This window comes from Mus pahari, chromosome 19, assembly GCF_900095145.1.
Source record: "Mus pahari chromosome 19, PAHARI_EIJ_v1.1, whole genome shotgun sequence".
Taxonomy (NCBI): domain Eukaryota; kingdom Metazoa; phylum Chordata; class Mammalia; order Rodentia; family Muridae; genus Mus; species Mus pahari.
The window spans coordinates 80448900-80475399 of NC_034608.1; the positions used below are offsets into that span (position 1 = coordinate 80448900).

The 26500-nt window shown below is 35.6% G+C and overlaps 1 protein-coding gene and 1 non-coding gene across 3 annotated transcripts in view; one reads left to right on the forward strand and one right to left on the reverse strand.

The window, feature by feature from the left end:
- March1 (membrane associated ring-CH-type finger 1) overlaps nt 1–26500 on the forward strand; it is a 799133-nt gene that overhangs the window by 56619 nt on the left and 716014 nt on the right. The gene's annotated exons all lie outside the window — the stretch shown is intronic.
- Nucleotides 221–329, reverse strand: LOC115062663. Its single transcript, XR_003842598.1, has one exon. It is a non-coding gene; the product is annotated as a U6 spliceosomal RNA (small nuclear RNA).

A 26500-nucleotide genomic window follows, 5' to 3' on the forward strand; every position in this document is an offset into this window, starting at 1 on the left:
GCTCTGAGGTACATCTTGAGGTCAGGGATGGTGACTCCACCAGAGGTTCTTTTATTGTTGAGAATAGTTTTTGCTATCTTAGGTCTTTTGTTATTCCAGATGAATTTGCAAATTGCCCTTTCTAACTCTGTGAGTTGGAATTTTGATGGGGATTGCTTTGAATCTGTAGATTGCTTTTGGCAAGATAGCCATTTTTNCTNTATTATTCCTGCCAATCCATGAGCATGGAAGATCTTTCCATCAGATTTGTGTGTCATTCTCGCTCAGGTGCCATGCTAATCTTCTCTGTATTTTTCCAATTTTAGCATATATGCTGTTGAAGTGAGCACCAGTGAAAACTTTTAAAATATGTAACTGGTATGTCTTGATACAGAAACTACACTTGAAAAAACTACATTGAACTACAGCTTTACAAATACTGATGTACAAATGAATGTATGTGCACACATAAATACTCACAGATAAATGTGTACACATACTTGCTCGCAGATATGTGTCTGTGAATGAATCTTTCACTGACTATGCCAATGGTATCCTTAATTTTGGACAGCAAATATCTCTCCTCACCAATCATCTCTTTTCCTTTTGGGTAATATTCTGGAATATCTATCAAAGGGAAATTGTTTTATACAGAGAATTAAAAATATGTTACAATTAAAATGTATTAATGTTTTAATTTAATGAAATTTGTAGATCTTTTGGGAAAATAATACACTTTGATTATCTGAATCATGAAGAAAGCGAACATATCTCCTTTCTGCTATAGCTTCTTTTGAGTCCTTCTTAGTTCCTTTTGATGTTCTCACCAGACTGATGCAGTATAAGTCTGTCCTTAAGCCTATTTCTAAAGGTTATATTTTTATGTAATAGATCTTATATGAAAATAGATCTTTGATCATATTTCTAAAATATACATTAATAATAAATATGTTCTGTTTTCTGATTGTTAGCTTCTAAAGATCTTTTTTTTCATACGATTTAATATTTTATTACAGACTGTTCTTCATCATTCTTATTTAGTATATATCACCATAGTTTCAATGGTAAACTTATCTTTTGTACCTGGAAAATATTTTTCTCACTTTCCTTCTAAAGTACTTTGAACTAAAAATAGAGAATAGACATTGATTCTTTAATATTCCTGTATGTTGAACTTATCACATTGCTATATTTCATCTAAACTTTGTGATTTTGCAGATTTTACAGTGATATTATCATTTCTCCACATGAAATATTCATTGTAATATCATCATGGTATATGAAATTCCATATGGTTTCTGTTATTTACACAAGTTACTTTTCTGTAATTATATTTAACTAGATATTTCAATTCAATGTTGTCAAATGCTTGAGAGACTATGAGGTTCCAAACTATAAATTGTGATTGCTTTAGTGTTTCAATATGTGGAATGACATTGGCCACTGATATCTAAATGATCATTATGAGTCAACAATATTCTACTTTATCTGTGATTCATAATATTTTTAGAAGGAAATGAAATGTGTCAAATGTCTTTCTCATCATTATGTTGTGATTTTATGATTTTCTCCCCCTGTTTATTGGTGAAAATTATTATCGAGTTTCCAGAAATAAGATCACTCATATTTATGTTTTCCAAGTAATTTATATTACTTTCAAGAAGAATCTTTCTTGGGCCACTTGATATTAAACTTTTCATATGCAGGAATGAATTATATTTACTAGTGATTTACTTAAAAATTTGCATGAAAATAATTAAAATTGATCTTTTTTTGTTTGAAATTTGTTAGGCTTTGAGATGAAAGTTCTGCTTGCTCTCTTCTTGAAATTAGAATAATTTACAATGTGCTTTTATCTTGTTGAATATTTTACAGTGCAGTGAGAATATTCATTATTTAAAGCTAAGGTACAGAATAAATTTCCACAGATTCTGTTTAGTCGTCTTTGGAAAATAGATCTTTGATCATCTTTCCAAAATATACATTAATAATAAATATATCCCTTGTTTTCTGATTGTTAGCTTCTAAACATCTTTTCTTCATGTGACTTAATCCTTTATTCCAGACTGTTCTTCATTGTTCTTGTTTAGCATATATCACCAGAGTTTCAATGATAAACTTATCTTTTGTACCTGGTTGTCTTTCAGTATTAGCCTTATAATCCTCTTCCTTTCTAACTCAGGGTTTATTTGCTTTGCTGAAATCTTCAGAGATGTTTCAATCTTTAAACATGTTTATTCTCCACAGCTTTAAATATTTCATGCTTTGATTTATATTAATTTCATCTTCTAACAATTTTAGTAATTTCTGTTTATATCAGCATTTTCCTTCTGAGACTTGTATTTTTACAAGAATGCCATCTTTTAGAACAATGGACAGACATGCTTATGTTTACCTAACTGCAGCTCTTGTTTCATGCAGTTTCAGGTGACAGTTTTGTCTTTGCACTTGGTCCTCTTAATCTGCATGTTTCCTGTATCCAGACTCAGACAATCTTTATTTGAAATATTTGAAGAATATTTGTTGTGTGCATGAACAGAGTTCAGAGTTCTCATCTCTAGTCGATTCCTGGTTATTAGTGTTTGTTTTTGGACTCATCTTCCATTCATACTCTTATATATATATATATATATATATAGAGAGAGAGAGAGAGAGAGAGAGAGAGAGAGAGAGACTCTGTTGGAACAGTCTAGAAATTTTTTATTATTCTCTAAAGGACATATTTATATCATATTAGGCATTCTAAATATCTTAAAGATGATGTCATATATTATATAAAAACACTAAGCTAGAAAGAATTTGGTAAATGTGGTATGTCATGGAAATAGTTTCTTGAAGATTTTGTTTATGTCCCTTATACAGGAGTTATGTAGGATAATATTTAATTTGATTGGTTAAGATTATTTAATGTTATATAAATTTATTGGAATATGATCAGAGAATTTGTCTTAAAAGTTGTCAAAAAAGAATGTTCTAGGATAATGGCTCAGTGGGTAAGAGTGCTTGCTGCACAGGTATGAGTTCATATCCTAAGAACATAGGTTAAAATCTAGGGGTGGCCATAATTACATTTAATAACTCCAGCACTGTTGGTACCAAAATAAGGAAGATTGGTTGGATTGCTGGCTGCCAGGTTTATTAAATGACCTTCACAAGGAAATAAGGCTGGTTGTGATAGAGGAGGGTGTTCAAATCTTCCTCTGAATATGATCATGCATACATATCTAAATTACATCTCTCTCTCTCTCTCTCTCTCTCTCTCTCTCTCTCTCTCTCTCTCTCTCCCTCCCTCCCTCCCTCCCTCCCCCCCTCTCTCTCCCTCTCTTCCTCTCACATTCCATACACCAGGATTAACTGTATACTATTTTTACTTCTCTTCTTACTTCTAAACTGAAACTTTTTACTACATATTCCTTCCACCCAGATTTTCAAATTCTGAGGTCAGTATTTACATGGTCATGAACCACCATGTGATTGCTGGGAATTGAACTCTGGATCTCTGGAAGAGTAGTCAGTGCTCCTAACCACTCAGCCATCTCATTAGCTCCTACATATATGGTTCTGTTTAAAAATTTACCTCTGGGGCTGGAGAGATGGCTCAGCAGTTAAGAACACTGACTGCTCTTCCAGAGGTCCTGAGTTCAATTCCCAGCAATCACATGGTGGCTCACAATCGTCTGTAATGGGATCAGATACCCATCTCTTGTATGTCTGAAGACAGCAACAGTGTAATCATACAAATAAAAAAATCTTAAAAAATCACATTCACCTCTGTTGGAGTAGTTTAAATGACAAGAGTTTCAATTTAAATTACAAGTGTAACAGCATCATGGTATTTGCAAAATCCTATACTCGACACTCAAAGGCTAGTCTCTTGCTGTCCTTTCTGTTCTTGTGATAAATACCTGAGATTATTACATATAAAAATGTAATAATTATGTTGTATCACACAATGGGTATCTAAACTTTTTATGTGGTTCTGTGATGTATGTTCAAATATGCTATCTTGGGATGCTTGGGGCCCATGAGTTGGGTTGAACACTGAAAATTGGTTTGTAGGTTTCCATCCAGAGTTAAGTGGCCCTATGGCCTTTGGGCATGCAGAGAAAGTACAGCACAGTGGAGAGCCTATATCATGGAGAAGGAAAACCTAACCGCCAGGAAATCAAGAGGAAGATAATAGACTACCAGACTTTTCTGAAAAGTTCTTTCCTCAAGGATCACTTACTTGGCTCTGCTTTAAGCTTTCACTATCTCCCATTTCCAAACTTGGGACCCAACCTTTAAGACATGGCCTATTGGGAGACTTCCAGATTTTGACTCTAGCACAGATTCCCAAACTGTTATTGAGAAAATCTTTTCCTGAAAACTTCCAACATTTTACACTTTCTAGAATTTGGCTCAGAAAAGGCAGAAAAGTGTAGAGAGGAAATAACCTATATTTGTTAGCTTTCTCTCTAGAACTTTCTCCTCAGTAATATTGAAGAATCAAATGTGTGAAAGTTTCTCTTAAAATCTTTTTTGTATGAGTGTTTTTAATTACACATTTATGTGCACATGCAGAGATGAACCATCTTCTCACATGGCGCTAGATTTACCCAAGGGAAACTTTGGTTACTAAGATATTACCACTACCCAGTGCTTGTATTTTTCTAAGCGTGTGTATCAAAAAGATGTTCTAGTGATCTACAAATGTTCAACCCAGTTTCTGGTTGCTTCTTACTATGAAGTTCCTTATTTATTTATTTATTTTTTGTGACGGTAAAAGGTCTGTGGGTTTGTTGAAAAGTTTGTGTGTTAGAGAACCTGCATTGTTTGATGGCCTTTTGCATGTAGTGAGAAGCCTGACTTTCCCATGAGTGCTATGTAACTTCTACTGCTTTATTTCCTTTGCTTTCTCCTCATTCAAACAGTATTTGTTCCTTAACCCCCTAACAGAGTTCTGCAGGGCTATCCTTTTGGAGGAAGTTTCATCTAGTAGCATTTGCTTGAGACATGTCATTAGGCAGATGATTGATGATTCTGAAATCTGTTCCTTGGTGAATAAATTCTAGGTGTTAAAAAACATTTGTAATTCCCAGAGAAATTAGGTCAATACTTAGCTTGATGAAAATAGTAACATTGTTTGGGTTTTCATTGTTTTGCCTCCATCTAATATCAGACCTTGCACACAATAGGTGCCAGCAAATATTTGTTGAATGGTAAACTGGATTTAGTGATTCACAATTCAACATAGGAATGCATGGAAGCTCTGATAGGAATTATCCTTCACTGCATAAAGAACAAGTTGTGTTTACATTGCTCCTTGTATAAGAAAATGCACATATTTTAGTCTGAAAGTGCCCAGAGAGATGTAACAGAAAGTAATTGGACTGAAGAGGTTGGTACATTGTTTATATGACATTTGACCTTTTCATTCAAAATGATTGTTGTATAAATTTACATAATTTTGCATATTCATTTGCTATTTTCATACTAGCATATGAATGTGACCCAGGCAGGGCATCAAGCATATTCATAAAACTCATTACCTCATTCATATCTTTGTCTTCTTTTCACAGCAAGGAATTTCATTGTTAGCTGAACACAATCAATCTGAATTAGCTAAATAAATAATTTAAACTAAAAGCAAAATATAATTTCTTAGAACATAGGACTGGGAATATAGCTCAGTGGTAGAACATTTTTGTAATATCCTAGAGGCTCTGAACTTCACCTACAGCACCTAAAACCAAACCAAACAAACTAAGAATAACATATAGAGCAGATTGTTAAGAATGTAACATTTTGACATGTGATTTCTTTCTACTAGAGATTTACCAGTAATAATTTTAAACATTTATATTTTTTCCTATATATAGATTTTTAAAAAATTTTACTATTAAAATTGATAATGCAAAACACAGTTTCCATCTGGAAGGGAGTAAGAGTTTATTTTGAGCCACACAGGAATGACCATAATTCAGAAACACGGTCAGCAAGTTACCATAAATAACAGGGTAATACTCTGTGGAAGTAGTTATATGAGCTTTATATAATAAAAGTCATAAGTTAAAGCATTTACCAAGTACATTGATGCTAACATCAGTTATGCTGGTTACAGAGAAGTAGGGATCTTAGCTCTAGGTTTGAGATTCTGTGGGGTAGCATTCGTAACTTTGGAGCTAGGAGAAGCTAGTGACCTCCTAAAAATAGTTTCTATAGTTTTTACCCAGTAGACAAGAAAGATGCTAGATTCAGACACAGGCTAAAATAGATATTAATGGAAACAAAAATTGTTTAAGATAATTTTGGCTTTGAATTTTCAGCATTCCAACTCTAAAAAAGCATGGTAGTAGAATCTGCCAATATTCTGAAGCCTCTACATAGGTATGGCTTAGATTTGATTGATTTATTCATTTTAAACTATTTTATTTATGTGTATGGATTCTTCTCTACATGTTTCTCATACCTATGGTGATCAGAAGGTGGTTAAAGATTCCCTGGAACTGAAGATAAGGATGGTTGCAGCCTCTGCTGGGAGCGAGGAACTGAACGTGGATTCTACGTATGAGTAGCGAGTCCTCTTAATCATTGAGCCGCCTTTGCAGCCTTAAACTCTAGATTCTGTCACGACAAACAACTAAGATAACAAAATTGAGCACTAGTCAGTCTCATTATATACTGAAAATGATCTATGGACTTATAGAAAAACTATGCTGACATAATAAATGCAAGTTATATAGACGAAGGCCAAGCATTGAATTTCAATTTCTCCTAGAGTAAATGCATTTGTCTTCTAGCATATTGCCAGAACATACTCATTTCAAGCTTCTTCTAGGAATTCAATACTAACTTACCTGAATGTAGTCAATGAAAGGACTCACTCATGAAGTACTTTAGATACTCCATTCAGATAAATTTATATAGATTCCTAACCTTGTATTTCTACTTCCAAAATTCAGGTGAAGACTTCTGTCTTTACCATGTTTTAAGAATACCCAACACCTCTTTTGTGACATATTTTCTCTCTCTTTGTACAATTCTTTTGTTCTCTCTCTCTCTCTCTCTCTCTCTCTCTCTCTCTCTCTCTCTCTCTTTCACACACACACACACACACCTTTGTCTCACTTCTATCCTGTGTCCTTCTACCCAACACATGTCCTTGTTTCTTAATTGTTCATGAATTCTATTGTCATAAAGATTTTACAATACCTCACTCATCAGAAGAGAGCATCAACTATAGACTGAGGATAATACCGCCACTTCCCAGACACTGTTTTGCTCTTGAGGTCATTACGTGCATGATTACAGTTATAGTGCATCCTTTCTACAACCCAAATCTACAGCTGATAGACAATGAAATAAAGTTCTCACCCTGTCCAAGGACTCACTTAAATGCCTCCCAATTGCTAACTCATTTAACCCTGACCTCAGTTCTGAGTGTGTGTGTATGTGTGTGTGTGATCTTCACTTTTTTGATGAAACAACAAAACAGGATTGGAATTTGTGTTTCAAAATCTGCATTTCTAATTATTATATCACATTGCTTGTTGAGACCCGAAGCACAGTGTGATTTTCTCTATAATGGCACAGGATCATGAATCTTTGAATCTATTACATAGGTGAAAATGATCTGCAGTTATGCAGTTCTGGGTCCAGATGTGTTATTGACTGCTATGACCCTGAAGATAATTTATTATGCAGATCAAGTGGAATGCAGTATAACAACTATACAATCTGGTGTTGCCCTCAAGCATCATCTATGTAAAAGCCTTACATCCTTTTCCCAGTTTTCTTACTTGGTCACAGTCAATACACCCTGAACCCTCCCCATCTTCAACAGGATCTACTGTTTTATTATCTGGGTATTTCTTCAACAAGAGATAGCTGGTTGTCAGCCAGCTTTCACAGCATCTTCCTGAATGAAGACACATGAAGCTTGATAGTAATCTTCTCTCTTGTTCTCAAGTGACCAAATCGCTAGATTCAAATCTAGGAGGTAAAGGCAAGTTACGTGTGTGACATTTATGTTGTTCTTTGTCAAAAACTCGGTTTTTTAAGAATCACTTTGTTACTGGGTGTGATGTTACAAAGGGCTGTCCCCCAAAAATGGCTGTGAAGTTAAGTGGAGGGATTAGGGCCTGAGAAAACCTTAAGGAGTGATCTAGCAGTTAATTTCCCAGAATCTTTTGATTCTAGCAACGTATACTTCTGTCTTTTCGAGCAGCCATTGATTTGGATTTTATCGTATGACAGAGCTGGCTATGACTGGTACATTCTGTAAGCTGAAGTGAAGGGTTTTGCATAATTGAACAGAAAGACGATACGAAGTCATGTAAACCTGTTAGTGGTAATTTGCACATGATACCATTTAGAATAAAATCACATGCTTATCTTGTAATAGAAATATGCTCATTTTAACTTTATTACTTCTTCCAGAAAATTATATTAGAAAACAGCCTTCAGAACAATTATCCTCTTAAAAGAAAGCAAAATGATAAGGCCAGGATACAGTGATTGTTAACATAGAGCGTTTTAAATTGTTTTTTAAAGTAAAGATATAGTTTTGTTTAGTGTAGAGATTGCCATCTTTTATTTTTCAATTAAATTAATTGGATAATAAGTTAATTTAGAGCCAGTATCTCATGTATTCCAGGCTGAACTTGAACTTGCAGCTGAATATGACATAGATCTTTCTGTTTCCACTTCCTGAGTAACCATATCAAGTTTTATGCAGTGATAGTGATTGCCCCAAGGCTTATGCATGTTAGGCAAATACTCTATCCACTGAATTAAATTCCTATCCTTAACTTTAGAAAATAACATTTCTTGGGGCCAGAGAGATGGCTCAGTGGTTAAGAGTACTGGTGTACTTACAGAGGTCCTGAGTTCAATTCTCAGCAACCACATGGTGACTCACAACCATCTGTAATGGGATCTGATGTTCTCTTCTGATGTATGTGTGTGTGTGTGTGTGTGTGTGTGTGTGTGTGTGTGTGTATGTGTGAAGACAGAGCACTCATAATAAATAGATGATAGATAGATAGATAGATAGATAGATAGATAGATAGATAGATAAAATAACATCTCTTTTCATTGTTTTAACAAACAAGTGTAGAACTGGGATATTTAAAAACACAGTTTAGGCAATTTTTTTTTATTTTTCTAACTTTATTTTTTAAAATAGCACTTACATTATTATTTAAGGAATGCTTTTTTTCTAACTTTATCATCTTTGTTTCTCAACATGGTGGAAAAAAAAATCAGTCAACTAAGAACTGAGTACTAGCTGGCTGGTGAGAGAAGGTCTTGCATTATGCTAAACAGTTGCTTGTGCTATCTATTCATTCACATTTTACTATGTTCAGCCCTGCCACAAACAAAAAGCTGATTGCTTTTGCATGGCAAGCTATAGATAGGTAGAAAGTTAGTCCCAAATTCATGAGACCTGGCTTCTAGTGCTTGTTCTGTCTGAGTTCACTGAGCAACCTTGAGTGATTATGACTGCTATAGTTTTTGAGCACTCATATATTCCAGGTACTCATTTTGCATTCTGGGAATTAAAGGATCTGCATTGGGAAACACCCATTTGTAGATGTTATTTTTAGACTTCAACCCTTTTTATATTTCCTTGTTTTCATATTTCAGCAAGACTGATTAATGAATAAATGGATCATTATTAAGCATAATTTAATTATGATTTATAGGGATCATCTAAAATTATCCCAATATTTTTCAATACATTCACCTTACTGTTTATACCTGGTAAACATATGATATCTTGAGTCTTCCAGGGACGATAATGTTTGTCAGCAGCAGGCTTGGGGACAGGTATGGTATATTTCAAATAATGCATAAAATTTAAATGCTAGACTCTTTTACATATTTTTCTGTTTAGTGTGAGTTTGTCAAGTTGGTATATTTATCACCCTTTTTTAAAGGATAATGTAGTTGGCTGGATCCCAATGATATGGGAGACAGTTGTGAACTTTGGAGTGATTTTTACCTTGTAGAATTAAAACCTTTCTTATGAACATTGTCCATTGGTGCATATAGTTGCCACATGTGGGCCATGTTTCTAATAGTGCTTTGCTAGCTATTGTATCTATGCACTAATGGCTATTGAGCTCTGCCTCTGCATTTTCTGCAAGATGGCACTGCAATTGAAAGTTAAAGGTCTGTGTAATTTTTTTAAAAGGTTAAATTAACCTGAAACAGAAGAAAACTAAAGCTAATCTTAGCTGCTTTCTTGGCTCTGTTCTCTTGGCTTTTAATGGGATCAGGGTGTTTCATGGAGCATAGGCATGTTTGGTGTTGCTTTCATGAACTGTAGCTTGGCCATCATCCTTCATATTCTCCAACAATCAAATAAAGGGAGCCTATTCTCTATTTCAATCATGTGCCTTTGTTTGATATTTATTTGATGATTGACTTTTAAAACCAACCCTGAATGTTGAGTTCTCCCTATTGTAAGTCAAAGTGAAAGTAATGAAAATATAAATGTTTCCCTTCTTTTGGGGGGAGAAAGGTGAGTAAACAGAATGACCTGATGACTTTCATTGTACTTAATATAAAAGAAGAGAAGCCATCACATTGTCCATATAGTGCAGATAGCATGTGGCATAAGTTGGGATTTGATACATGTCCAATATATGAGTGAGAAGCAAAAAGATGTCAGAAAAGAGAGTCAAGAGCTAAATTAATGGGCAACTAGCAAAGGACTAGCACATATTTCCTTAGATACTATGCGTGCTTGAGAGATAATGTAGTATTCTAATTGTATTAGAATTTAATTCTAATTGATTTCATGCTAATGAACTTAGAATGTAGTACTCTGATCCATGACATTATCAATTGTAGCTTGATTTTACTTATGTTGGGGCACACCTATGTTCATTCTACTATGTGTTTTTTGACTAGCCAAGCTACTTCCATCTCTGGTAAAAAATAGAGACTTACATAAAGATAATGTGAGGAATACTATTTAGGTTAATGTAAAACAGTAAAATCCTTCTCTCAGGCGTCTGGGTGGTGTGGAGAGAGACGACAACAACTCCTAGGCAACTTTCTGCTGAGAATTACAAGGTACAAGATTAGCTCAATTGGTTCCAGCATCACATGGGCCTTCCTATCATTAATAATTACAGGCATATATAATACTCAATAAACATTTCTTAAAGTCTAAAGTTGAATAGTTAAACAGAATAATAGTCCCCCTACTATCCAAAGCTTCTGATGTCTATGTTGAAGTGCAATTCAAAGACAGTAAATGAAAAATTCCAAAAATAGGAAATTCATAAGCTTTAAACTTCATTGTGAAGCCTTGTGTCATCATTCCATTTCCATATGAAGCTGTGAGCGATTGCTCTCTCGAGTGTACCCATGTAGTAAAACTACCCATCCATTTCTCATTTAGTAGCCTTCTTCATTGTCAGACAGAGTGTTGCAGGCAATAGTGCTTGACTAAGCTTTATTTTATTTAATAACGGCCTCAAAGTGCAGGAGCAGCAACGCTTGGAAAAGAAACTGTAAAGTGAAAAGCTGAAAGTCTCCACTTAAGAAAAAGAAAATTAGTGTGTTAGGTTTCTCAGATCTATGGTTAAGAACAAATTGGAAAACACCCCCACCCACCAGAACACATCCTCACACACATAAAAACTCACACATGTACATGCACACACACCAACATCCACACACAACATCTACAAGCACACACAGAGAGGCACACAGGCCACCTATACACATATACCAAACACACCACACACATACACACATATACACACACATCCCCCATAACAATTCTCCTTATACTTTCAGGCATTTATGGTGATATTGGACTATATGTCTTGTGGGTAAGCAGAGAGATGATTTCATAGGCAAAAGTGCATAGTTTCTTAAGTCTTTATGAAATCCGTGATGAAAGAAATTATCCATTTGGATACAGATCAGAAAATGCCCTGGGCAACCTGAGATAGAGAAAGCTCAGCACAGCATGCTGAATGAGCATAGACGAAGCTCCTCCTGGAAAGTGGGAAGATTTTCACTTTATCTTTGAAGCCATGAAGGATTTGAAGCACAGCGTCGAGATCTGATCTATTTATTGGAGCACTCCCTCTGGCATTTGTGAGGAAAATGAATTACAGAGATGCAACTGAAGCTAGACGGCTGCATTCTTTTCGGCAGAAGAAAATGAAAATTGGAGTTAGGGCAGATTAATGGGGATACAGAAGAAGTCAGAGACTTGGGAACCTTCTGAGTAAAATCTGTCAAAGCTTGATGGATGGATGATCGTGGGAGAGGATGAAGACCTCCAACTGGTCCTCAAGGTGCTGGGATACACACTGGGTAGATACAACTTTCCCTCACTAATTAGGAAATTTAGGGAAGGGAACATTTAGGAAAGATGGTGCTTTCGGTCATCCAAAGCTTTCGATTTCTTTTAAAATACACGTGAACTTGGAGAGGAAATTTATTAATCTTCCGTGGTTATTTAAAGCTGGTGACATTTTTAAATAGGATGAGAAGAAGGAAAAAAGATCTGGGATAGAGACCTAGCTTACTTCACTGTGTGGCCTGGCGTGTCACAACACTTTTCTTGTCTTTTTGAAATATGGACTGTGAAGACAATCGTGTGTTTAACCCTGACGAGAAAGAGAGTATTGGAACCTAGATACTGAGAAGGTGCTCTGTCCACATTCTGATCACTCAGGGATTTCGATAAAGATGACAGTCACTACAAGTGCACAGATGGCTTTTAAGAGTCTACGTTTTACTACTTAGAGAGTATCAGGTGGAGACAAGGCATCTTTAGTGTCATTGGACCTGAAGGTGTGGGCAATGAAATCTCAGTGGTGGATCTCACAGCTGCTTTCATTCTGACTCAGGTTGCACTGAGTTTCAGGTCATGGGCTTATAGAGGCTGACTCTGAATGTCCACACAGCTATTGTTAAATATTCTCTTGAAATCACCAAATTATTTATACTTTTTGTCTCTCAACATAAGATAGCACTGGGAAATAAATGAAGTCACTGAGAACTTTGGCTTGCTATAATAACAAGCTTTTACCTTAAACTAGATAGTGCAGTAAATAGAAAAAAATCTTAGAAGAAGGGTAGATAAAGGTGCCGGGTTTGATTAGGACATGCTGCATTCAGGTATTAACATTATGCTCTGCATTATATTAGCATGTAAGTAAAATAAGACATTAAAATAAATTAAAAAGAAAACAATGTCCCAGTGTGGTACATCAGATATTTTTATGGATTGTTGAACTCTAGGGATAGTTTCATCAAGATGGTCTCAGTATGATTTACTCACTGGCATGAAACTTCAGCAACACCTTAGATCCTATGCATTGAACATTTCTAGGCATTCAACTGAAAGCTTGCCATAAATTTTGGGAGTCACAAGAAAATTAATACCAGCATCAGAGACAAAAGAGGATAACTTTTGCTGTCATAGAGCTAAAGATGTGTCATTATGATTTTTTTTTGAAAATGTCTAAAGTCAAAGATAGACATGGATCATTGCTCAGAGCACAAGTTAGAAAGCCACAAAGTGCTATTCCATGCCGAGGGACATTTAATGATATTGACCCTCAAATTACTTGGCATGCTTATCATCTGATCCATATATAGCACAACAATCTCTGATTTTTGTTTGTATGTGTATAACAAATACACTTCTTATGCAAAATATTGATTCATGCAATTCTTTGGGTGTCTATGTAACTCAAATGGGATTGAACATTTATTCAAACAAGTTCTGTTATCTGATTATGAAAAATACCTCCCCCAAAGATAAATCGCCTGGATTAATGTGACTCAGGATGATATTTAGAACCATAATTTTTCTCCGTTAGTTTCTTAGCAACCAGGAATTAATTAGAAGGATTTCTTCTTAAATGTCTAACTGCTTCTCAGACCTTTGTGCACATAATTTGCACAGATGGTCAGTCTGGAAATTTCTTGCAGAATTGTCCAATAAATAGTAATCTTTTAAAAAAAATCAAGTTTTCTGTGGAATATAATGAGAAAAGGTAATGGTTAATTGTATATACATCATTTTGATGCTAAGCTAAAATGTTTGGCTTTAGTTATTTTTCTCAGTGAAACCAAAGGTATTTTTGTAAAGAGATTGTCTTTTTTCTAGTGTGTATTTTTTGTCATCTGTGTCTAAACTCAGGTTGTTGAAGGCATGTGGATTATGTTTGAGTCCTATATTCTGTTGAATTTATCTATGTGTTTGATTTTTTTAGCCAGCACCACACTATTTTTTTTAATTATAACTCAATAGTATTACTTCCAATCAAATATAGTGATACCACCAGTCCTTTTTCTGCTTAGAATTTTTATGGCTATCTGGAGTCTTCAGGTTTCTAGATACATTTTAAGGTTTTTAAAAGAAATTATGTGAGTAGTTATTTGAAAAACTTTTAAAGAAAATTTTCAATAATAAGAATGGAACCAAGATTCTTAGGTATGACAGTCAGGCAATCTTCCATTTACACACATCACTAGCCCTCTTTGTACTTTTTATTTTGACACAAGATCTAAGATTTCGGGATAGCCCTGACTGCACTATGTAGTCCAAGCCACTTTGTGATCCTCCTTTCTCAGCCTGGCAAGTAGATGGGATTGCGGCCTGCACCGTGAGGTTCAGCTTATTTTGTTCATCGTTTTACTTATCTTTCATCTTAAATTTTCTTTGTTCAGAATGGACCAGATTTTTTGCACAAAATAAATTTTTACTCTCACTATATCTATAATCTTCCATCCACCTGTATATCTATCTTTCTTCTCCCCTTCTATCTATCTATTTATCTATCTCTCCTATCTTTCTGCTGATACTAATAATGAAGTTTTATGTAAGTTCAATCAATTGACGTGAGGTTTTCCTATTAATAATTCATGAAGTTTTCTAAATGTGATATTCTCTGTTGATTAACTAATAACATCTATAGTCATTGGCATAACTACTGAAATCCACTTCCGTATTTCTAGGGCATGGTTGTGCAGAAAGCCTCAAGCACGAAGTGAGTTGTGTCTAAAATCAATAGTTGTGCTCACATACTATTGTCTGCAGTATGATTTGCAGTAAGTAGATTCCAGCGGTGATGGTGTAACCTCACTTAAACATTTCTTTGTCATAAAACCCGTGGCAAAATAACATGTCTACATGTAAGTCAATATATTTTTTTAATTTAATATTTGCTGCTATTCATCTCATTGTATGCTAGGGGTATGTGTGTATATGTATGTGTGGGCTTAAGTGCATGCATGTATACATGTGTGTGCACGAGTTTATCAATGTGTTTTCCTGAATATGAAGACTAGATGTTAATGAAATCTCTCTTCCCCAGTGGCTCACCACCTTATTTGTGGAGACGGTAGTTTGTAAGGAACTAAGCACTCACTGATTCAGCTATCCTGGTTGTTGTTGCAGGGATTCTCTAATCTACACCAGGACTTGGCTTACAGGCACTCTCTAATGCGTCAGCTTTGTGCATAGGCACTGGGTATTGAACTCAGGTTCTCATGCTCGTGTGGCAAACCCTTTACTGGTTAAGCTATATTCCCTATCCTAATATTTTTAATAAAAATCTAATTTACTGTGAATCATGTGCAAATCACACACATGACTGCAATTTTCTCTCTACTTACGATTAAACCTAGTAAAATTTAGTCCAGTTTTTATCTTTATGGAAAAAAAAAGCTTCATCTCCTTGTTCTGAGTGGAGAGGGATGCGTCATCTCCTTGTTCTTCCCATCCAGCTGTTTTCATGCACCAATCTCCAGTCATTTTTGTGCAATTCCTCCATTTGGCCGATATAAAAGGGTCAGTGTGGATCTAAGATAAACTTTAAGAATGGGCATGTTTAGTAGGGCACACAGGGCCAATGATGTGTATAATGATAGGTGATTTGAAAGCATATATAACACAAGAAGAGTTTAACATTAAACTCATATATTCTTCCTGGAAGGAAGCGTAGAAAGAAGTTGAAACCATTTCAGAGTTTCTCAATCTATAACTGGCCCCGGGTACCTTATGTTTTTGTTGCTGTATCTTATCCTGGTATTCTGTATTTTGTTGTAGCAATTTAAAGGCAGAGATAACTCCATAAATTCATTTATTCCTTTAGTGCATAGCAAAGTCTCTTACAGAAAGAACAATATACTTTATACACAAGCAGAAAAGTTTTGTTTTGAATTGATTTATAATTGGCTGGGGTCAGGGTGATTTTACTTCCATTGAATGGCAAATATATATCACATTTAGGAGTTTAATTCTGCTTGTCCCAGGGGTCAGAGCATAGGAGTTGAGGCATGGGGATAGGACAAAGGTTGTTTTGAATTGCGAATAAAGTGCTTTGGTCTTTACTAGCCACATACTGACCTGTCAACTGTTGATACACATAGTATCTGATCCAGATTAAACTAGCTATTGCTGCTGTCAGTTCTTTATTTCTATGCTTAAAGGCCCATGGGGTCCGTATCCTTTGAAGCATCAGAGCTAATGTAACTACTACTTACTACTGAGCTGAATGGTAAGCCTACACCTGTGTCTACCTCACTTGTAATTTTCATATCCCTGTGAAACATGAACCCATTTTTCACCTATTTCCTAGATTTATCAGTTCATTTGAATTTTTTTTTTTTACCTCAGTGTAGAAAAATCTGTATCTAGTTGGGTAAGAAATGAGGTGTGGGTAGTTAAGGAGTCTAATTTCTACATCTGTATTTATTAAATATTTAAGCTTTTTTGTTAAAGCAAGAGTTCTTTCTATTCTTTTGGGTTTAAAATAAAATAAAATAAAATAAAATGAAAACCTTATAAATGAGAGGTCCATGATGCAAAATAGAGAAAGAATTACATAATATCTGCAACTGTATTTCCTCAGGATTTAAAGTTTAATACTCATTGAATGGGTATCATTAGTGGAAGGGACTAATTTATAGCATACTGAGTACCTAGCTTAAAATCCACTGTCTGAAGTAAAACTAGTATTTCTTCTTTTGTATTCTTAAATATAGAATCAAATTTCAATGGGGCCCCAGGGAGTGGGGATGGGTGGGGGATAGAGACATCCTCTAGGAGATGGCATAGGGGAGGAGGAGGTGTGGGATATGGAACAGTCAGGAGGCAGAGTGGTGGAAGGGTTAAGTCTGCCCTATAAAAACTATTAAAGAATTTTAAAAAAAATGAAAATAAAAAAATGTAAAGATTGGTGATAACTGGACACAAAAGACTAAAATTTTAATTTATCAGCTGCTCATGTGTGCACTGAATCACTCCGGGACACCTGCTTATCTCCTTACTGCCTCCTTTGCTCATGTTGCGTGTAGAGAAGGTGTCTTCCCTTTGGATAAGACAGATAAAACTTGCAACTCAAGATCGATGTGTACAAGAGAAGGAAGCAGGGCAAACAGTTTTCTGAAACAATTAGCATTATTGTGATAAGGACACATGGTTTGAAACTGAGTTTTGTGTAAGAAGATGAAGCCCAAACAGCCACACATGGTAGGTATAGGTAAGTGTGATCATGAACTAGCCAGTCATCGTGTCTTTTAAGGATCAGCTTATTCTTGAGAAGAATACATTGATTTTAATAACATTCTTCAAGATTTTGTAAAGTTCAATAATATATAAATTCTGTAGTACATAAAATGAGAATTTTATAAAATTCTCATAATAAAAGATATAGTAACTTGGAGTGATATCCTGTAGATATTAACAGGATAAATTTTGTCTCTTCAATGATTATAACATTTTCATCATGTCTAGGAAAGATGAATTATTGGACTATAATCCTTAGCAATTAATTTTTGATAGCTATAAAGTCTGATGAGTTAATATTACTAATTATGTATAATTTTTATTTACTCACAGGTTTATTTTGTACATAGAATAACACAATTACACATCAATACAAATGATTATGTATGAGACATGTGCATTAATAACAATTACTAGTATCACTGAATCATAACCTCCTAGATGTTGAAGTTATAGCTAAACACATGAACATAACTCAGTACCTTTTTCTTTGGTGCCGTTATCTATCTTAAAATCCTAGCTGCATATGAAAAATGGATAGTTTTATTTATTATATTTTAACCAAGTGTATGTTCTCATAAAGTAAAGCATACATTTAAGGCAAGTAAATTCTTCAGATAACTGGTGAACTATAATTTTTTTTTTAAATCATTTAACAATTTTTGAGGTCAAGTTTACTGATGAAAGCACAGAGTCTTTAGAATACAAAGATGTATTTCTTGGTCACACTGTAATAGAATGGTTCTACTGTAGTAGAAGCTTTTGCTGTATTTTACACTTGCTATCTTTGGATAATGAACTTCATTCCTTTCATTTTTTTCCCTTCAATTTGACACTTTCTTGACTAAAATGACCTAGCATTATTTTTGTTCTTTATCAATACTTTATCAAAAGAGTAAATTTCAGAGTAAATGTTCCTTTCCTGAATGTACTATTTATAGGTTTTCTTTCTCTAACTCATTCACACTTTTCCTTCTTGACACTTAATCACTACTCATAATTTTATATCTATATCTGTGTTGAGTTATTTGACTAGTAGCTATTTAATGGCTACAATGCAGTCTACCTGAAGTCAGGAATGTTTTCCCAATTTGGTGCCTATTATTCTCAGTGCAGAGAAGGGTGTGTATGTAACACACATTAAATTTTTCATGAGTAAATTAAAATATGAACAGATGAACTAGCGGGTCTACTTTAATCAAAATTGCATTTTAGGGTTTTAAAATGGTTTGGAATTTATCTTATTTGTATGTGTATTTATACAAACCTATTTGATGAGAGCATTTTTATTTATCAACTGTCAAAATTACCAAAAATCCTTATTCTAAAATAGTAAATACAAAACCATTGGCATTTTGCTAAATTTAATTTCCTTTTTCCTACAAGCAAGATGAAACAAGCAAATAAGTCTACTGCAAATTCTGTAATGAAATAAACAGCACTCATAGCCACAGACATTTATAAACATGTAGTACATAAATACAGCAGTTACATCTGCAGTACAAAATTTTGTTGTAAAAATTTAGGTGGTGGGGAAGCACTGAGAGACTAAGGGGTCAAAGGTGTTTTCAACAGAAGGAAACAGCATTTTCTGATGTGGACCCCAGGGGACCTGTCTCGGTGGATCTATTGTCTATCTCAGTACCATGGCAGGGGAAATTTAAATGAGGCAACACTGAAAAATTGTTTACATTTTTGTAAATTATCTTTCCAGAGTTCTGAACCCCATCTAGCCACTGCTATAGCATCCTATTCTGATTCTAAATAGTTTCCAAATGAGTAAAGACATGATGGAGTGAGAGACAGCTACAACCGGAGGCTGCACACAACTCCTCATTAATCCCAGAATGTCAGCGGTCTTCGCTTTCCAGTTAGTATTATCCACTTTCCAATATTGGGTTGATTGGAGTCTTTAGAATGTAATAGACTGTTGCTAGAGGCCTCATCATTTGTATTCTATCTCACTGTACTTGCTCTGTGTTCATAGATTACCCCCAGGGACATCTGTAGTTGTTTTTTCCCTTTGATTGTAGCTAATCACACAATACCCTTTCTAGTATCTTTTTATAGGGTCTCTTACTTAGAATCCTAATTGTAAGCACCTGTTCTATTTCAAGGTTCCCAATCTTCTAATCTTGGGGAATCAATCATAATCTGATTGTTTGCAAGAACAAAATAGCTTGCAGTAGTCCATCTGGGGGAGACAGAATATTGTATCAGCTTGATATCTTAAATGCCAGCAGTGAGGTGGAGAGAGGGGACCTTTTACACAAACTCATCAGTCACTTAAAGTGCTTCTTATCCCAACAATACCCAGAAGAACTATTTTACCTCTTTCTTGCCACAACTAAGAAAATAAGTGTTTTTATATTGTGTCATTTAAGATCCCTAAGCTGGAAAAAGTATGTGTACATATGTTGGTAGTAGATATTAAGGCAAGAGGTATGGTTGTTGAAGTAATTGGGTATGGCAACCTAAATTTGTCCAATATTTAGCTTATGTGACTCCTTCTAAGGTGCTGTGTCTTAGTGAGGGTTTCTATTTCTGCACAAACATGACCAAGAAGCAGTTGGGGAGGGAAGGGTTTATTCAGCTTACACTTCCACATTGCTGTTCATCACCAAAGAAGTCAGAACCGGAACTCAAGCAGGTCAGGAAGCAGGAGCTGATGCAGAAGCCATGGAGGGATGTTCTTTGCTGGCTTGCTTCCCCTGGCTTTGCTCAACCTGCTCTCTTATAGAACCAAGACCACCAGCCCATAGATGGCGCCACCCACAAGGGAACCTCCCCACCTTTATCACTGATTGATAAAATGTCTTACAGCTGGATCTCATGGAGGCACTTCTCCAACTTAAGCTCCTTTCTCTGTGATAACTCCAGCTGTGTCAAGTTGACACAAAACTAGCCAGTACATGCTGTAACACTGAAAAGGCTGAGGCTATGGTTCTGTTCATGTATGGATAAAGGAAGGTAAGCTGTTAAGTGCCCACTCTGTACAGGCACATGATAGATTGTGCCTATATTACACACAGTTTCAATGATTTGTCCTTCTTGTAGGAGGAGGTATAAAAGTTGATGAGGAGGGAACAAAACTTATAAATTAAGTTGCTTTTCTAATCACTCCATGGCTTTAGCTGTTTTCCCTCTTGCTGCATCTACAAAGTGTGTCTTCCACAATACAGGTTCTTCTTTTTTTTTCCCCATTTGATGGAAAATATGGTATCCTATTTAAAAGAGCATATCTCCCAAATTTATGATACAGAAACAACTCCTGATACCTGATTAGAAATCACAAAGCTGGGAGAGGTTTGCAGAGATATGTAGGGCCTCAGATTGCAAGAAGGAAAGCAAAGGAGATGTGAGTAGAAAAAGATGCTCATGCTTACACATGGCTTAATTTATTCAGAAAGGGAGAGTCTGTAGCAATGCAACTCAAATAGATACAACTACATGCCCACTGAGGGCCCAGAGAAGCCAGAATATCCAATAACTCTGGAAAGATAAGCATCTATTAGAGATATTAAAGATTCTTTTAAATATGAAAATATAATTAGGTCTTATTAGTTCCTTCATTCTGCAGATACATACTGTTCCTATAGAATAGCAATTAGAAGTTATTTAGAGCAGAACTAGCAGCTGAATAAACTCAACCTTCTTAGTTCTTTCTTAACTCTGGCTAGCTGGTTTAACTCAGTTGTTCTCAAACTCCTTTCCAAGCTGATTGATTCAATCTGGCTTCTGTCAGCTTCTGACTGAATTGCTCTGCTTGGCCTCAAAGTAACTCTGGCAATCTGTTCTAATCTTCTGGCTTTTAAAAGTTCTCTTGCTTCAACTGCCTCTGCTGACCTGCTCTGAACTGCATGAGCTCACGAACCTCAACTCCACCTCACTGCACTCACTGTACTGACTCCCAGTTGAATGAGTCACCTCCATTGCTCTGAACTCAACCTGCTGAACAGAACTGAATGACTCCCTGTAATATTTATCCATTTAAATTTAACTAATATTTATACCTTTGGTGACATGGGAGGTGTATACTGAGGCAAAGACCTGCTAGCTCAGTAAGGTAGTTTTATTTTCTGAACCATATAGCTACTTACAACCTTGATTCTATGACTAAACTGCTGGCTCTTTGGAAATCTCTTTCTTTCTGTGTCAGCCTAGCCTGAGCTAACCTGCCTTTCTCTTGAGCTTCTCCATACCCAAGAGGATTCTTTAGCTTTCTTTCCTAGAATAATATTTCACATGCAAACTGCTGCCTGCTTCTTTGCAATTCCAGCAAACCCAAAGAGGAAGTCCCTCTTATCCAGAGCTTCTCCCATAACACTCCTCCAAACCAAAAGAGAAGAGGAGAGAGAGAGAGAGAGAGAGAGAGAGAGAGAGAGAGAGAGAGAGAGAGAGAGAGAGAGAGCTCTCAAAGATCCAATTGCTGTCAAATAAGTCTCTAGCTCTTCTCCAAAACCCGTGGCAGGGTGAACCAAGTTACCATCATGATGTGTATGTGTCTATGGGAAGGCTCCAAGTCAAGTCAGTAGGGGACAAATTATTTTATCTTTAGTGTTGGGGTAGATCAAGGCCACCTAGCTGACTTTATCTCTAGTCACAGAACAAAGGCCACAAGACCTCCCCCAAGCAAAGTTGCTTAAAATAGGCAGAAACTTTCCATTCTTTAACATTCTTATCTGTGGAGGCTTTTTTCCTCTTGAGTTTGTGCCCACTGTAACAATACAAAAATATGCATATAACTGCTCTGTTAGGTTCAGAAAATCTGTCAATTATTCTGTCTCATGTTCCTTGCTGATACATAAGCCTTAAAGGGGGAGGCACTGGACTTTTTAGAACTCCAATGAAGGAGCTTAGAAAGTGTTTCAGGTCTAGGCCACTTCAGTTCCATCAAGCAGAAAAAAACTTCTGTGTATCTAAGGATTGTCCAGTCACAGCTAGAATGCTTGGGCAAAGCTACTGAAGCTTAATTTAGTGGGAAAAATCCAACATTTTAACCTTCCCAACTGTGTTTTATGTCCTTGTAATTATTTGATTCATTTTCTTGAAGCTAATACCCTATTTCAGTAATAAAGGAGACTTCTAATTTCTCTCATATTATTGAAGGCCTGCTGATTTCTGATGCAGTGAACTCTGTCTATTAGAAAAATTTTAAGATTTCCATTTAATATGTCAAAATGCCAGTAATTTTCATGTTATTTCCCCCCTCCATTAAAACATTGAATTTTGGAGCGGCAAGTGGTTGTGGACATGATGGAATTAGTTCTCAGAAGGTTGTTTCCATGGACAGAGTATAAGTCTAACGGAATGAGCATAATAATATTTATGTGCACCAAGCTGGGGATGTAGTTTTGCTTTCAAAGATTTGTGGGATTGATATATTTTGAACATTTCTTTTAAGCCCTAATTTATAACAGGTGAGTGGTTAGTAAGTGTATGTCAGGGTAAATATATTTTGAGATAAGATAGTGTTTGTGCATACTATAAATTTTATTTTGCTTAAAATATACACACGGAACATCTCTTTAATTTAGACCCTTTTTATATTATGTAAAATTTCTACTACTAAAGAGAGTACCTACAAAAGGAGTGAATTATATTCTACAATATAACTCTAACTGAACCAGGCAACTTCACTTTGCTGCATTCATTTGTACCACTTAAACTTGGAGAATATCCTCCTAAGATTAATTGTTCTCCATAGCAGAAGAGGTTTTATTTATGGAAATGATATTGTATTGCTATATTCTTAGATATTTTATTTTTGTGTTCATACTAAAAGAAAAGCCTATTTTCATATCTGGTGAGAGTTAAGAATAACTGTAGAAAACAAAATAGCCTTGTAGAGAGGTCAATTCTCAATATTTTAAGGAAATATCACAAATCCAGTTATGATAACAAATTTTATGTGAAGCAAAATTTGAAAATTTATCTATTATTGGGTTAGAAATTAGGGAGTAATGGTTTACTTACAGTAAGCTTTGCTTATTTAGATTTTTGTTTGTTTGTTTGTTTGTTTAAGTGACAGGTTATCTATCAGTGTAGCACAGGTTTTCCTACAACTCACTAAGTAGCACAGGCTGGTCTTGACCACACAGCATTTTCCCTTCCTGTACTTTCAAGTCATTGGCCACCAAACCTGGGTGTACAATAATCACACACACACACACACACACACACACACACGAGAGAGAGAGAGAGAGAGAGAGAGAGAGAGAGAGAGAGAGAGACTAAATTTAAAACAAATGAACATTCTCCCTTGGCATGAGGAATTTTTTGAGTTAAGGACCCTTGAAAAACAACAGATGCAAGGAAGGCATTGAATTCTCCATTTCAGGGAATGACAAACTCTCCTGGGAAAAATGTACTTCCTGTCCCAATAAAGCATTCCTTGGCAGCATGTGAGGGAAGAATTCTGTATGAGCAGACTGTGGCACAATTGTTCTCTCCCTCTAGCTTCTCCACACACGTACGTACTTTTTTCAAATTTGACTCTTTCTGTTAAAGCAAAATTGTTTAAAAATCTGCTAATTCTCTAAATCTTCCTTTCTCTGTAAGAGTTTGGGTCTTTTATAAAATTATATGCACAGATGTTACTTTTAGGTTGGCTTATATAAATCCGTATTCCTACCAACAGTGTACAAATGCTCTCTTTCTCTATGTGCATTGTAGCCTGTGTTTCTTCTCTTCTTATCAAGAGTTATTCTACTTGGCATGAGGAGATATATCAATGTCTCTCTTGCATGTCCTTGGTGAACAGTGAACAATATTTTTCATAATTCCCATTAGCTACTTGTGTTCATCCTCATTCTACTCTCTTCTTTCTTATTCTTCGTTTTCTTCCCTTCATCATTACTTTGCGATTGAATCATATGAAAGCCCACAAAAGCCTTGCTCTTAAACTCTGGTTCAGGCTGACCTTCATAGCTTTGCCTCTGTCTTTCAAGCACTGGAACTGTAGACATGTGCAACCATACCTGTCTCCTCATGCTTTCATTTGAAGGTTAGGTCACTCGAATCTTTTAACCATTCAGATTATTTATTGTTCTTTATTACTATTGAGTTTTAGACTACGGTTTGATTATGTTACATATTAGGAATTTTTAATCACTTGTCTTTTGCGTAATTTGCAATTATATACCCATATTTTGCTTTTTCTCTTTGTTGATTGATTATTGCCACAGTTTATGTATCTATTTGTTTGTTTGTTTATTTATTTTTGTTGGCTTTGTTTTGGGATCATATTGCTAATGCCAGTGTTTAAAAAAACATTTTCTCTAAACGGGAAATGTATTAAGTTTCCTCAAAATACTTAAAATAGAACTACCACATAACCCATCAACTTCACTTTTAGAAACATGTGCAAGGGAAAATAAATCAGTATTTATGCAATATATTCACTTCTATATAGTATAGTTCATATTAATCAAGAATCTACTAGTGTTCAGGAGTGACGGTGGATAATGAGGATATGGTCTCTACATGCAATCGACTACTATCCACTTATTAAGAGGAAGATTTTGTCCTTTTAAGAAACATGAATGAACATGGATGACAATATGTCAACTGAATTAATTGCTGATAAATCCTGCATGGTTCACTTACATGGATTCTAATGGAGCTGGCTTCATACTAATATACTAGAGGAGTAGTTACCCGAGCTAAGGAATAGATCTAGGAGGTTGCCTTACTTAGGCTATCATTGCTGTGAAGAGACATCATAACCAAGGCAACTTTTATTAATATATATATATATATATATATATATATATATATATATATGTATAATTGGTGCTGACTGATAGTTTCAAAGGTTTTGTCCATTATCATAATGGTGGGAAGCATGGCAGCATCCAGGCAGACATGGTGCTACAGGAGCTGAGAGTTCTACATATTCATTCACAGGCAGCATGAAGACTCAATTCTATACTAGGCAGAGCTTGAACATATAGATAATCTCAAAGCCTGCCTCCACAGTGATATACTTCCTCCACTAAGGCCACACCTACTCCCCTGAGGCCACACCTCCTACGATTGCCACTCTATATGGTACATATTTTTACATGTTTCAAAATTTACTTTAATAAATGAACTTAAACACTTTAACCTCTCTCCTAGCCCACCATCTACCCGAGGTAGTAGAAAGGAAAGGTTAATAGGGCAAAGGAGGATGTGGGCCTGTTTAGAAATAGTTCTTTGGGGTGAATCCAATCTGCACTGTCAGGATATCAGCATTTAAATTCACATGAATCAACAGTGATAGCTCGATCCACCCACAAAGACCATCAATTATAGTTCACTACAAGAAACTGCAAGGCTCTGCCAATTGGTTTGAGTCCCCAGAAGCAGCAAGAAGCTGCTAGGGCACCACCAGAAGTTCCTTGGTGCATTTCTCTCTACAAGGTCCTGACAAATGATGATGAGAAAAGAGGGCAAGGTGAACCAAGAACACACAACATGCTCAACAAAGAGCAGCAAAGCGCAGTGAAGCCCAGCGAAGAGTGTTGCCATGAGCCAATACTAAACAGCTTCATCCACCATCTCTTGGGTTATATTTATACCCTTTCCAGATATCATGTGAACAGAGGTCAAGCATCTGATCTAGCAAAACATCACATACCCCCTTTCCAGGCAGCTTCCAGAAAAACCCCGCATGTCAGTTCCCAAAACAAACAAACAAACAAACAAATAAACAAAAACCAACAACAACAACAAAAAACAAAACAAAAAAGCACACACCCCATTTTCTCACATGTTTGCATCAGCAAAAACATTATCTCTAAAGAAACTAGAAATTTCCACTTCATCCTATGGCCAAGCATTTAAACACATGAGCCTACGGGGGTCATAGCTATTCAAACCATCAGAGAGGTAAAGGGAAAAGACAGAAAGAGGCTGGCAAGTGACTGCTAAGTTACTCTTAGAAATAGAAATTCCAGTGTTGTATATCACCCAATTACACAGTGGCCATGCTTAATA